The sequence below is a fragment of the Anomalospiza imberbis genome, chromosome 7 (assembly GCF_031753505.1).
Source record: "Anomalospiza imberbis isolate Cuckoo-Finch-1a 21T00152 chromosome 7, ASM3175350v1, whole genome shotgun sequence".
NCBI lineage: Eukaryota > Metazoa > Chordata > Aves > Passeriformes > Viduidae > Anomalospiza > Anomalospiza imberbis.
This window is the reverse complement of record NC_089687.1, coordinates 21,940,019-21,953,245: the sequence shown is the minus strand read 5'-3', so window position 1 is coordinate 21,953,245 and position 13,227 is coordinate 21,940,019. Positions and strand designations below refer to the sequence as shown.

The window sequence follows — 13,227 nt, the reverse complement described above, 5'->3', positions numbered from 1 at the left end:
ATTGCTCAGTCAATTCTAACAAATTGAATACTATCTAAGAATTGTACTAATTTCCTTACCTGCCTCCTAAGGAGTGCTGATTTACATGAGTGGTGCTGCTTAGGATTTAAGAGAAATCTGACTTAAGGATGAGAACACCAAAGTAGTGTGATGTGTATAGCAAACATTGTGGATGCGACAGCCTGGTCAGAGAGTGAGAAAACTAGATTAGTTTTTCCATAATCAGCTGGTGACACTTTAGGGAGTTGAAGATAAACAATTTGCAGGTGTTTTCCTACTCACTGTTTTCCTGTTTTTCTCCAAGATTGTTAATTACAAGATTTTGTTTGTAATCTTTGTAAAGATTGTTAAAGGCATTTTGTTAATTAACAAATCAGGTGAAATGTATTAATTAATCGACCAATCCGGTCTATCTGTATCAGAACAGTGCATAAAAAGAGAGAATTTGAAGTAAGGTGAGCTGTTGTGTAAACCAGCCTTCTGGTGAGTCTGTGTTGTTTCTTACTCAACAGTGACAAACATGACAATGCAAATTTTAGGAAGATGGAGAGGGAGCAAAGAAGATATGCAATATGTGTAAAGCCTGTGAAACAGTAACTGAGGTGAGTAAAGAGTGTTTTCTTGAATCTGCCTGCTAGTTTTTTCAGTATTGCAACTTCTGTGTCTTTCATTCCCCAAATCAGAATCTGCCTGTTGAATAAAATAGAGATAAATACTAAATTCAGCATTTCTTTTGAGTTGGCTGCTGCAAAAATTATGAAAGATGTGTGGAGTGGATATTAGATGTGCATGGAAAGAGGACAGGGCTGAGCATCAAACATAAAAAGGTCCAGTTGATTGCTAAAAGTCTTTAAAAATAAGCTGCTGGTTGCTACTGTAGTAGGTAGCATCTGTTCTAACAGAGTGTAAGTTGACACTTGAAGGAAAGCATAACTGGCTAGATGTCAACCAGTGCAGTAAAGTAGTCTTGAGAACTTGAGTTGACTTACAAGTCCTGAGCCTGACCCTGATGGAGAGGGAAGGACTTTGGCTCTGCAGCCTCTCCAGAGACTCCTACTTTGCTCTCACAGTGAAGGACATGTTAAATTGGAGTTTTGCTTGTTAAACCTGTGACCTTTGCCTGGAAAGGACAGATAGTTGCATGACAAGTGTGATTACAAGAAGGATTAGATGTTTCTGCTTAGGATGGTAAAGAAGTTTCTCTTATGGTTTTAGTGATAGAAAAACTTAAACCTGCAGAGGAATGCCTTGCCTAAACTTAATGATTGCTATCTGTCTCCATGTGTCCTATACCTGTGACATGTACTCTTTGCAAACTGGTTGGTAACATAGATGGTGTTCCATATCCCCTGGCAAAAACTCTTATTGAGTGACACCCAAGTTTTGCTATGACCCTTGTTGTTCCTGATCTGCTTTCTAGTTAATAAAACCCAGAACATATAAAAGGCCAGAAGAGTATAAGTTTTCTTCCAAGTATGAGTAAATTAACTTTTTCTGATCTTCTGTACATATTCCTTGACCAATATCTTATGTCTGCCTTCAAAGGAAAATGTGAGGTGAGGAACACAGCAAACCAAAAGGAGAGGAGTACTAGAAAATGAGACATTTTATTCATGTGTTATCATAAATTGCCTTTATCACACAGGGAATGTTTTTACTATTTCTTTCAGAAAAGTAGAAGAATCAAATGTAAAATACCCTGATATAAGTATTTTCAACTTGCTGTCTGTTTAGTGTGTTGTGTCCACAGTTCTGCATTATGCAGCCAGAACTACTATGACCTATTCAAATATAGATCATATTGGCCTATACATGCAGTTTACTAATATCTTACAATGAGTCAAGAATATGCATTTATTTTTAAAATACACTGTTGGTACAATGCAATGTAGCAAATGCTATCTAGTGCTTTGGAGGAACAAATTATGGTTTCTTTTGCTGACTGATGAACATACGCTGACCTGTTCCAATATAATATTCATATTAGTAGATCCATAAAAGCCTTGTTAAAATACACTTGTTACAGCAGTCCCTGACAGCATATTTGTCATTTCAGTTATTTTGATTTTGTTTTAACCCTCCACAATGAAAATTTGAAAACAAGTGGCAGGTAGTAGTATAAAGCCAGAACAAGGGCCATTCATAGCAAAGAGTGGTGATGTGTAGTGTGTGCTTATAAAGGAAAACCTTGTGTAAAGTATTTTGTTTTCTCTCAGATAAGGAACACTTGACTCGAAAATTGACTGGAAAAGCTGCTCTGTGCAAGTGTGGCTGCAGCAGCAGCCGGCCACACTGCTCTGCAGCTCTTTAGGCTATTGGTGACTTCTTCAGAAATGCCTACCAAAAGTTTTCCTATGACCTTTGCTGTCCCCTACTACCCATTTTGTTTTGAATACAGACTTATAATATTGGGAGGAAAACACCAACTGCTGTCTGTCTGTAGGAATCAATTTGTATTTTTCTAGTTCTACACCTATTTTATCAGCTCTGACTTGTAAAATGCCTATATTTTGCTGGATTGTTTGTATTGGATGATGTAAATGTGATAATGCTCATGTGATCATGTGAGTCTAAGTTTTGATGTGTTGATCAGCAATACTGGCACAGCTATGGTGCATTTTTCTTTTTGGAAAGGTGGTACTGAACAATTAAGATGGCTTTTGTGCTAGTAAGGGTAATAAGATAAATTGGAAATTTGTTTCCTTTGCTCTACCTTTCCACTTTCCAGTATAAATAGATGCAGATGCTTACCCAGTCATATTTAGACCAGTTTAACTGGAAATGTGGTAGAATTCCCATCATCAAAGGTTGTCAGCTCAGGACTGAGTATCAATCTGAAAATTGCTTTTAGTTTGATCTGGAGTATGTTGTTCACACCTGATGGTCCCTGATTGCCTTTTGGCAGAGCCAGAAGTTTGTAATCAGTATTAAAACAAAAGATTCTGGTCTCCCAATGATTTCTGAGCAGTTTATAGCACTATGTCTTACCTGGTGAGTTGAGTTTGCAACTTAAACTCTCTTGTTACAAAGTGAATCCTATTCAGATTTCAACATTTTTACCATAAGTTTAGAAATGTCATGTAGCTCTAGGATAAAGCAAAATGAAAGCTACAAAATTGAAAGAATAAACATGATTAATATTTCTTTTATTTTTGTAATTAAAACTACTACTCTACAGTAATATCAAGTTTTTTATTCAGTTTTTGGAACAGCACTTCAATTTCTCATTTTTTGTTCTATGTATAGAGCAAGGACATAAGTTCACTTTCTTGACCTCTTGATAAAATATTTCTGGAACAGGGAGAATGTCCCCATTCAGCCCTTTAATATTTCTGAGCTTTAATTGATTAAGCTTATACCAATCCTTGTAGAAACACACTTTCAAAAGAGATAATTTTGGATACCAGCACATGGATCTGACACTTTGTTCTGCAAGTCTGCAGGGTTGCATCATCTCATTGCAGTTTTTGACAAAAGTCATTGTCCAAATTCAAGGTACTCTGAAAAGTCAAGTTTCCTTGTGTTCTTTATATGGCTCTGCTGAGTAATACAAGCTAATTAACAGCTGTGGAGTGCTTTAGTTAGACCACATCTGTGTTTACAAAATTCAGAACTTCTACTCGAGCTAAGGTATCCCAGGAAAGATAAGGGGAGAAAATGGTTTCCCAGAGCTATTGTAATTCCCTGTAAAATAAAAATTGAACTTATGGCTCTTACAGCATAGTGAAGAAATCTGAATGACCCATCTGAAAATGAAATATTAATATACCACCTCACCTTACTTTTTTCTCCAGAAGTCCCTCATGTGTGAACAAATAACATGAGAAAAATTCTTGTATGAACAGTTTCTTGTGAACTGAAAGAAGGATTGGGAGGGTTAGTGGCATAGCTTCAGTCATTTAAGAACATAACTAGAGACGTACTTTCTTTTGATTCTAGAAATTAAAAAATGTCTTTCTTTCTTAGTTTAATTCTGGTTTACTTGATGCATGTGGTGATGCATACAATAAAAATCTTACTTAGAAAACGGCTTCATGGAACTGCCAATACTTTATGAAGTATGAATCCAAATTTTGGTCAGATCTGTCACTGGAGTATTGCTGAATATTGCTATATAAGACAACTGATGCTGACCCATTAGGAGAAATTCTGAGAGGCCTGTGTGTGCATGGAGAGTGGCTCTTTGATTAGTAGTCTTGGTGCAAGTGTGACATATCTGTGCTGCTGTGTAACTTTCCCCGGATGCTAGACACTTATGTTTAATGATATTTGCCACTTCAATAGCAGGGAAAAGATTGAGATGATCCTAATTTGCTTTTCTTAGTGTAGACAAGGAAAGGAAACATTAATTCACTGGGAGGTTTATTTTGTCTTTTGTATGTGCCTGTGAGACAAGGGCTCCAGCTTTAGCCCAGCAGTGTGCGTGTTGGCAGATCTGCTACCCAGCCATGTCCCATCTGCGAGGGGGCTGTCTCTGTTCAGGGCAGAGTAAATCCCGTGTATACAGCCTCAGGACAGTCCTGGACAATTAAGTTTAGGACAATCCCCAAAATCCTGAGATCCATACAAACTCAGAACTCAAAAGCAGGCAACAGAGTTTGAGGGCTTTTTGGGCTCTTCATCTAAAACATATTACTCGCCACTATTGCCTCTACAGTCCGAGGCCTCGGAAAGGATCGTTTTGGAGATGATACCTTTAAAACCTAAAAAGACGATGTTTAACTTTGCTCCTAGCAAGGATGCGGTGCCGGAGGACGGTGGAGAGAGCTCAGGGGCTCGGCTGCCACCTACCGCTCGCTGCTCCGCGCTCCGGCCCCGCCGCTCCGGCGCCTGCGGGGAGAGCGCTCCTGCCAAACTTGGGCGGGGGGAGAAGACGTTTTCTGAGCTATCAGCTGAATTTACAAATTAAATGTCGCTGGTGGCTTACAGTCTATAAATTCCCAGCGTAAGAGATGCTGACGAACTTGAGGCATGTTTAGCAAATGGAGCTGGTAAAAAGTTGAAGAAGCTCCACATTTGAATTTCAAAACCTACAAAGTTAAACAACAAAGGAGAAAGCTTGATTTAGAAGGTTCTTGGACTTTAAATGGAAATACAGGTTTTCGTAGGTTTTTTTAGCACCTAGCAGTTTTTTAGTGGGGACTGTCAGTTAATTTTCAGCCAAGCATTAATTCCAGGTGAAAGGGGAAACAGAGAAAGCTGATTACCTAACAGCCTCTGTTTTCTGCTCACAAAAGGTCCCCATCCTGCCTCACACAGACCTGTCTGCTCTTGCAGCAGCTCTCATGGGGATCTGGCACTGCCCTGAAATGCAGGACTCCAGTGCAGTCTTGAAATCCTGGGAATCACTCTGCTCATTTCAGACCCTTTTCATGGCAGCATTTGTGAGAAAAAAAAACGAAACCTGAAAACCAAACCCATAAAAACGTCAAGAACAACCCAATCTACAGACCTTAAGGACATCCAGAGCTATTGGTGTCACTTGGTGCTCTACAGTAATTGCCTTGATAACACTGGGCACATGAAGACCACATGAGGTAAACGATAAGCATGAGGACCTAACTGTATTGCTGTAGTAACCTTTACTAATGAGATCCAAATAAGAGGTGAAATAAAGTTGCTTCAGAAAAAATATAGATGTTGTCACCATAAACTACATACAGAGGAGTTTTGGTGTAATTGTCTTGTTGATAGTGAGCAAGTTTATCTTCATTTTATATTTCTTTTCACCATTTAAGAACGGTGGAAAATGGATTTAATTCCTATGAAAACCTTTCAGTCTGTCCATAAATAAGAGCTCATTCTCACTATGTTTATGATGATGTGATTCTCCCTGTTATGATACTGGGAAAGCAGGCTAAGATCCTGTGCACAAAGTTCAGTCAGAGCCCTATAGTTTATTTCAGGAGTAAAGGAAAAGCTATTTAATGTTTACCAAAGAGTTAACGATTAGAGCCTTGTCCATAGAGACAAATCAGCAGTGTCTTGGTAGGGCTAATATCACCCAACTGAGCAACAGAAAGAGAGATCATATGATTTAGGCAATCGATCAAATTACACAAATAGTGAATAACTGCTATGTGAAGTGAGACATTTATACATTATTCTGAGCTTAAAATTCCTTTAAGTAGATTTCTCAGAGAATGGCAAAAATTCAGCACTCTACTAATAATTGTGATCTATATGTGGGCTTTCCAGGAACCCAGAAATGCACATACTGGACCCACTGAAATCAACTCAATGAATAGCTGTACTGTAACTTTGGGAAAGCATTATCTTTTCTTTGGTTGTCTGGAGCCTATGTAAAGATAAATGGTATTTTAGTGACTAAGAGAAAATACTTTCTGATTTGATAATGCTAATTTGCCCATTAAAAAACAAGTAAAACTTCTCTTTGAGAGGGTGAGTGGGAAAACTTGATGACCTTTAAAATTTCTTTTGTGTAAGTAATGTTTACCAAAGCCTAGATGCCCTAGTAAATTTCAACGATCATAATGTGAGATACTTCTAAAACAAAAATAGTTTACCCTTCCAGTTTTACTTTTAAGAAAGCAATATAATAATAACAAAGTCCAAAGTATACACAATACAAATATGCCATTAACTTGTTAAAGGTATTTTCTATTGTGTGAAATTGAAACAAAAGTGAACAAAATTCAGCGGATCAAATATTATAATTTTTGGCATGATTACGTGGTTAATTGTTTTAGTGTACTGAAGAGTGTGCAAGATCCCTCACAGCTCAGGTAAATGAAAGCATGTAAAAAGCTTGTCACTAAATTTCACAGAGGGCAAGATGAGAAGACAGAACTGCAGGCTTGCTGAGTTAAAGGATTAGAAAAGGTTGTATTAATAAGTTCATATGATTATTCAACAAAGTCTGGCCACAGAATGATTGAACTGTTATTTTGGGGCACAAATAAAAATGCTGTGGCTGACTACCTCTCTGGTGAATGGCAGAGAGGTGGGGTTTAAAGGCCATTTGGGGTGGGAATGCACGTTTAGACCCAGCGTATCTCTGAGCCAGAGCTTTGTCTGCCAGCAGCCTGGGAGGATTGGGTCCTTCTCCATCGCATGAGATGCTCTCGCTGTAAAAAGTTATCGGATCCAATCCAGGGCTGGCTGTATTACTCAGGAGTGAATTACTCATTTCATCCCAAACCTGTGCCAGTGAATCCTCTGAATCTGAACTGCCAAGAGGTAGTCTAATGGCAAAACTGACATATACTTGATAGCTGTAACCTTATTTACATTGACTCTGACAGAACTCATCACATTATAGAGCAATATTAATGAAATGTTAATTGAACTACTAAATACCATCAGCAATTAAAATTACCAGTTGTTGCTGTAATCCACTAATAGAATATTTACTGAAAACTAAAGGAAGAAATTATTTTGCTTAAAATACTGGTAAAAAAGCTGAAAGAATAAAATTAAGTTGACCTTTTGATAGATGTCTGTTTATTGATTTAAATTCACCACTTTATGAACAATGTCAAAGAGCTCTGTTAGAATAGAAGCATGTATAATAACATGAGCTAAACAATTTTTATTTCTTTGTGTGTCATTACGGAGAGATTGAAGCAAGCTTCACCTAAGTGTAGTGATGCAAAAAAAATAATAATACCCAGTCTGGATGTGAAAAAGCAGAGGAAAACAAGAGCTTCATATTAAAGCGCCTTCTAGGTAGCTGACATGACGCATCTAGTCAGACGTAAATAATGACAGACGGAAACTATCATGAGGTCTGTGAAGCATCAACATGCTGCCATCATTTTCTTTCTAACCTTGCTTTGCTAGCAGCTCTCAGACTTACAGGCTGAGAGATCATTTAAAAAGCAAATCCTAATGATATGCTGCCCACTGTAACAACAGCCAGTGAGACTGGCATCAACTTAGCTCAGTTTGGGAACTTGGGGTTGCAGCCATTGCCGGCTCCTGACACCCCAAATGGGAGCTGTCCCTCACTCCCTCCCTGGCTCCCCACAGTTTCATGTGCATCTTGCTGAAAATGATCCCCTTGTATGGGTAAGGGGAAGAGCAGGCACTCCTCCTTCACCCACCTCCTGGCAAATAAGCCCTTCAGTTATTTTCTTTATTGGAGTAGGTGTATATTGGTGTAGGATGACCAGAATGATTTTCATTGTACACATTTGTAGCACGTGTGTCTGGGAAAAGAGAGGAAGTAATGTGCTGGTATCCCTGTAGCTTCAGCAGAGCTGTGTTGTGGTTCAGATAAACACATCTGTACATGGCTGCCATAATCAATGTGGAATTGCAGAGCAGTTTTGCAAATGCAACTTAAGGGGGGGAAAAAAGGTAAACTATAAAAACCTCACAACAGGTCACCAGTCTTGTCCAGCTCAGTAGACTGTATTCATCAGAACAATGTCCAATAAAACTGTTGCACATCTTATTTAAGCTGGTGACTGCATTGCAAACCATTGGAAATGAAGCTGGTGTGAGATAACGTAATGGCACTATCACTTTGCAAATCAGCATGTGGCTTTGCTTGGGTGCTAGCAGGGCATGAGGGCTCAGAGGCAGATGACAACATGAAAAAAGGAGATCAGACTGCTTGTTTTTGATTGTAAACATTATTTTCATATACAACAATGAATTTCATCCTGTTTGGTAAGCCTGACCTCAGGCTGTATAAATGTATTTCCATTGTTTGTATGTAAATTAAAACATGACCAAAAAAAAAAAAAAAAAAATCCTTCTCAACCCTCCCCATCAGAAGGCTATTTATGCTTCACAGATCTTTCCAGTACTTTAAGCACAGCTAAGCAGCTACCTCAGGTAAAGAAGATGCTGTTTTTCCAAGGAAACATTTTAAAATATTTCCCCACACACACTTCTGAATGTTCTAAATACTAATGCAGAATTCGTGACTCTTAAAGTAAATAGATGGCACTTAATTATGCTGGTAATGTCAGGTATTGTATAGGTTGATTTCCCAAGGCGTAAGTGAAAAATGTACTATTTGGTCTTAAATTTAGACTTAATAAATAGCTAATTTAGGATCTTGCTCTATATGCAAGGATATAATCACAAGGCATTCATTTTTAAAAGGTTTCATTTATTCTTGTGAGCTTAATTATTGCAAGGAAACTGTGAGCAATTTGTTTTTTTTTTACCAGTGTCTGATTTCTGAGAATGGTTATTAAATATTAAATGGATGCATAATTCAGGCAATTAAGAAAGTAATCACACAAAGTAATGTAATGGAAGTTAATTATTACTGCATAAGCAAATAGTTCATTAATGCTAGTAGTTGCTATGGCTGCATTCTTAATACATGCAGAACTGAAGCATGAATCCTCTGTGTATTCAGAGGTACCAGAAGTATGGTACTGCAGAAAGAGTGCTCCTAATGAAAGGCCCAGGCAAATAAGGTCATATTGACCCCTGACTTGTCTGAATGCTGCAGGATCATCATTACTTAAGAGAGTTTCATCAAAGCCATGGCTACTTTAGATGCTTATAATACTTTCTGTTTATAATACAGGCCGTGGCTTAAATCTAGGAAGAACTTGGGGAATTCAGCTGTTTTAAAATAAATTAATAAATTGCCAATCCCGCTTCTCTTGTTAAAATTCTACCCAGTGGTGCTCCTCTTGTTAAAAGGCTATAAAATCATTATATGTAACTTAAAAGGGTTGTACAATTTTTCAGTACAAAAGCATAATAGCTGACAACCACCCTTGTTAGATTTTGTTCTTCAACGACAAGAGCAAAATCTGACATTCCTTTGCTGCCATTATTTCCCTGAAGCAAAGCTTTTCATAAAGACTATTTTAAATCAAGAGACACTCATGCAGCTACATTCCACCTAGTAGGCTGTGATGCAGTAATATTACTCTTAGTGCTGTATGATTTAGCCAGGGATGGGAGGATCTGTGACTGAGGGGTGAATGGTGCAAAATGGTGCAACGGTTCTCATTGGAACCTTAAAGGTGTGAAGATAGGACAGTTGCTTCCTTCATGTGTCCTTAGAGTGGGACAGAATGTCATTTGTCCATTTTAGGCTATGTGTTGCTTTAAAAGGGGAAGAAAAGGACAAGGCAGCAATTACCATGCTGGATAACCCTGCAGGTCATCACATGCCTGCTCCTGCCAGATGCTGGTTCTCACATACTCCTCCTCCCTCAAAATGCTGCCATGTTAGATAAAAGAAGGTGGATTTTGTCACTAATTGTGTACTGCAGCTAGGCAAGAAGTGCAATCGTGTTAGTTCTGGGTAAAGACTGCTGTGAACTGCCTGGGCTCTCTGTAGAACCAAATGACCATTTGACTGCCCAGAACCCTGAGGTTCACAGTTTTTAATAACCTGCTCCCTCTTCAGTGCATCCCACAAAAGCACAGGAAGCCAATGAGTGTGTAGAATCTAGCTCTTGCTAGTTCAGTACTTTCTGAGTTCTCTGGAGAAATCTTCAAATGATTGCTTTATGTTCCCAAGATATCTTGGATTTTTGCAGACTGGGGGACCTAAGGAGGGAGTGGGGGGAAAGCAGTGTGGTGGCAGCTTAGCATTGCACTCTGGTCTTCCCAAGGAATAGCAATCAGCTAGAATACTGATATGATGAATCTGGAAATAAAACCCTTGTAAACCCTTGTGACTGGCTAGGGGAGAAAAGAGGTTAGACTTTTGGATTGAAAATGTGCCCATGCACACATGCACAATGACATGGTTTAATTTATTTTAGGGCCATTCAATCTATGAAAGTGTTCATTATTTTGAAATACTTAATGCTGTTTCAGAATGAAAACAAATGTTGAAGTATAGGAAATTCCTGTGGGACATAAATTGTGTTTTTTACCAGCTCTAATAACCACCATTGCAACAGCATGAGCAGTCAATCAAACAGGAATTGAGCCAGCACAACCCCAGGAAAGTTCCTTTCATCCCTTCTTTATTTGAGAAGCAAACCCTTAGTCTTTTTGCAAGCCCTATTAAAAGTACAGCATTTGCAGAATGTCTGGGGGGGCATGAGAGTTGTCTGCTTGGGGCTGGGTGTGAGGGAACGAGTACCAGACTCTCCCAAGCCCCACAAACAACACCTTGCAAATGGCGTTGTCATCTGAAGCTTTCCATGTTGAGTGCCTCTCCTGGAAGTGTCACATAGGAGGGTGGTGAGCCTCTCTGCTCAGCCACCTGGAGACCTCCTGTGGTACCCATGGCTGATAGCTGGATCCTCAGGTCTCTCTCAATGTTACCCACACCAGTTTTGGAGCTCTCCTGTCATCTGCTCTTGACAAAATGTCTTTCTTACTTCATAAATTGCTGAGTCCGGTGCAGCTTTGCAACCGGACTGGTTTCAGGGTACAGCCCTTTGCAGAGGGCAATGCAGCCATCCGGAGGGAAAACACATGACAAGGGTGGCTACTGTGGTAGCCACTGTGGCTAAATGTGGGTAATGACAAAAAAGATGCCTAGGTGTGTCATACTGCCCTTCCTGCCCACTCCTGCTAGGGGGTGAAATCAAGAGGGAGTGGTTAATGTGATCAGGGTGATAGTGAGGCTGGCCAGATGTGATAGGACTTCCATATTACCCAGAAAATTATTAAGCAGCACAGGCTGCTCTGTTAGAAATGTCCTCTGCTGGTCTGCAGCCAGACCTCAGCTCCTGCCAATTCCTGATGCCCTCCAGCAGCTGTGGTTGGGATGGGCAAGCAAGACATCAGCACTCGCAGCTTCCCAACACGAGTCTGCCTGCTAGTTCTGTCTGACAGCACTGGGACTACCTCTGGGTGCTCTGTTGCTTTTCTCATTTTGATGCGGTTCTATACCTAGTGTCTACATCTTTTGGTGACTGCATCAGAAGTTTTGATAACTGCATTGATCGAAGTTTATTTCTAAATATGCTGCTTTGTTTTGGCAGATGAATGTGTGCTAAGTGCACTTAAAGGTTTTCCTTTGAATAAAAACTTGTTTATATATACAGAGAGATATACCTAAATAACTCCTAATAATAATTTTATTTTCTTTCATCCCAATGACACTACTAAGAAAGTAAAAGTTTCTAGAAACAATTACACAAATAGAAAATATCCTATTAAAATTATAGTCCTCTGAAATTAAAGAATAGTTCTGAATACAAAATTTAGTAACAATTTTCTTAATCCTATGCTTTTAGTATGCTGTATCTTTCTAATCAAGTAATTGTAATCATTTTCAGCTACAAATTTGAAGTCTCATTTTCTGTCATGTATTACAGAAATAACCCTCAAAACGTAATAATTTAACAACAATATTGACACTAAATATTTTTTCTTTTACTGAAACAACTGAGTCTTTTGTGAAAAAAAATAAGCAAAACCAAATACAAAAGCTGATTTTTATTTTAAACCACATTGTTGTAGCTCCAGGGTCTGGCTTAATGTGAATAATTGGCAGATGTTTTGTTTTAATTTATGTAGTAAAAATGAATGCTGAGAACAGTGCAATAGGCCAAGACACTGACCTGGGTTCATAATCATATTTTTCTAGCTGGGGATATGTTGAAATTTAAATCCTAGTAATGGCCAAGTGTTTTTATTTAGCTGCATAACTTTAAAATTTGAAGTAAAAAAAGATAACTTTGAAATTCTACCTGTCTCTCAGTCTTGCCTATAAATTTATCAATTTCTAGGCTCAAGCAAAGCATGAAAAAACTAAATGCTTTGGCAGATGTCCCCTGGGTGAACAACTCCCTCTTGGCTTCCTATCTATATAGAACATGAGTGTTCCTTATTCTGCTTCCAAACGTGGCTTCACATGGCAGGAAAGACTTATACCCTTGCTTTGTTCAGGAGGCAGAATCGTCACAGGAAATACTTTGGGAAATTTTTTCTTAACTAGTTCTAAGAAGCTATATTGGGGCATCTTATTTTGAGTGATTTCTCCCTATTTCTGCAATAGTCCTGTTGATTTAAGTCAATATAGTCAAACAATAAACATTTCAATAACCAGGTCAGCATGTAGTATTCATAAATTCTTGCAGAGCTGCTCTATATCCATCATGCAATACAGTAAAGGTTGAACGCCACAGCCTTATCCTATTTTTCATTTTCCTTAAAAATATGCACATCCTTTAAAAAATCTTACCACACTGTTATTCATAGGTTCTGGGAAGCTGTCATGAAATGTAACACAAAGAAGTGTACATATAATTGTAAGGATTCTAGCAGAGATAACAAGGAAAAGTTGGAGTTTCAAGTACTCATTCAAGTCTTGGTTAA

General features: G+C 38.6%; 1 long non-coding RNA gene across 3 annotated transcripts in view; it reads left to right on the top strand.

Annotated features, from left to right (window-relative positions):
- Nucleotides 1-415: 415 nt before the first annotated feature.
- LOC137477185 (uncharacterized) overlaps nt 416-13,227 on the top strand; it is a 28,908-nt gene continuing 16,096 nt past the window's right edge. The window contains exons 1-3 of one of the 3 annotated variants that reach the window (XR_011000867.1): nt 416-602; nt 764-846; nt 1,000-1,076. This is a non-coding gene — a long non-coding RNA (uncharacterized lncRNA). Of the gene's footprint in view, nt 603-763; nt 847-999; nt 1,077-4,657; nt 4,704-13,227 lie in introns of those variants that run through there. The other 2 variants (XR_011000866.1, XR_011000865.1) reach the window with 2 other exon arrangements.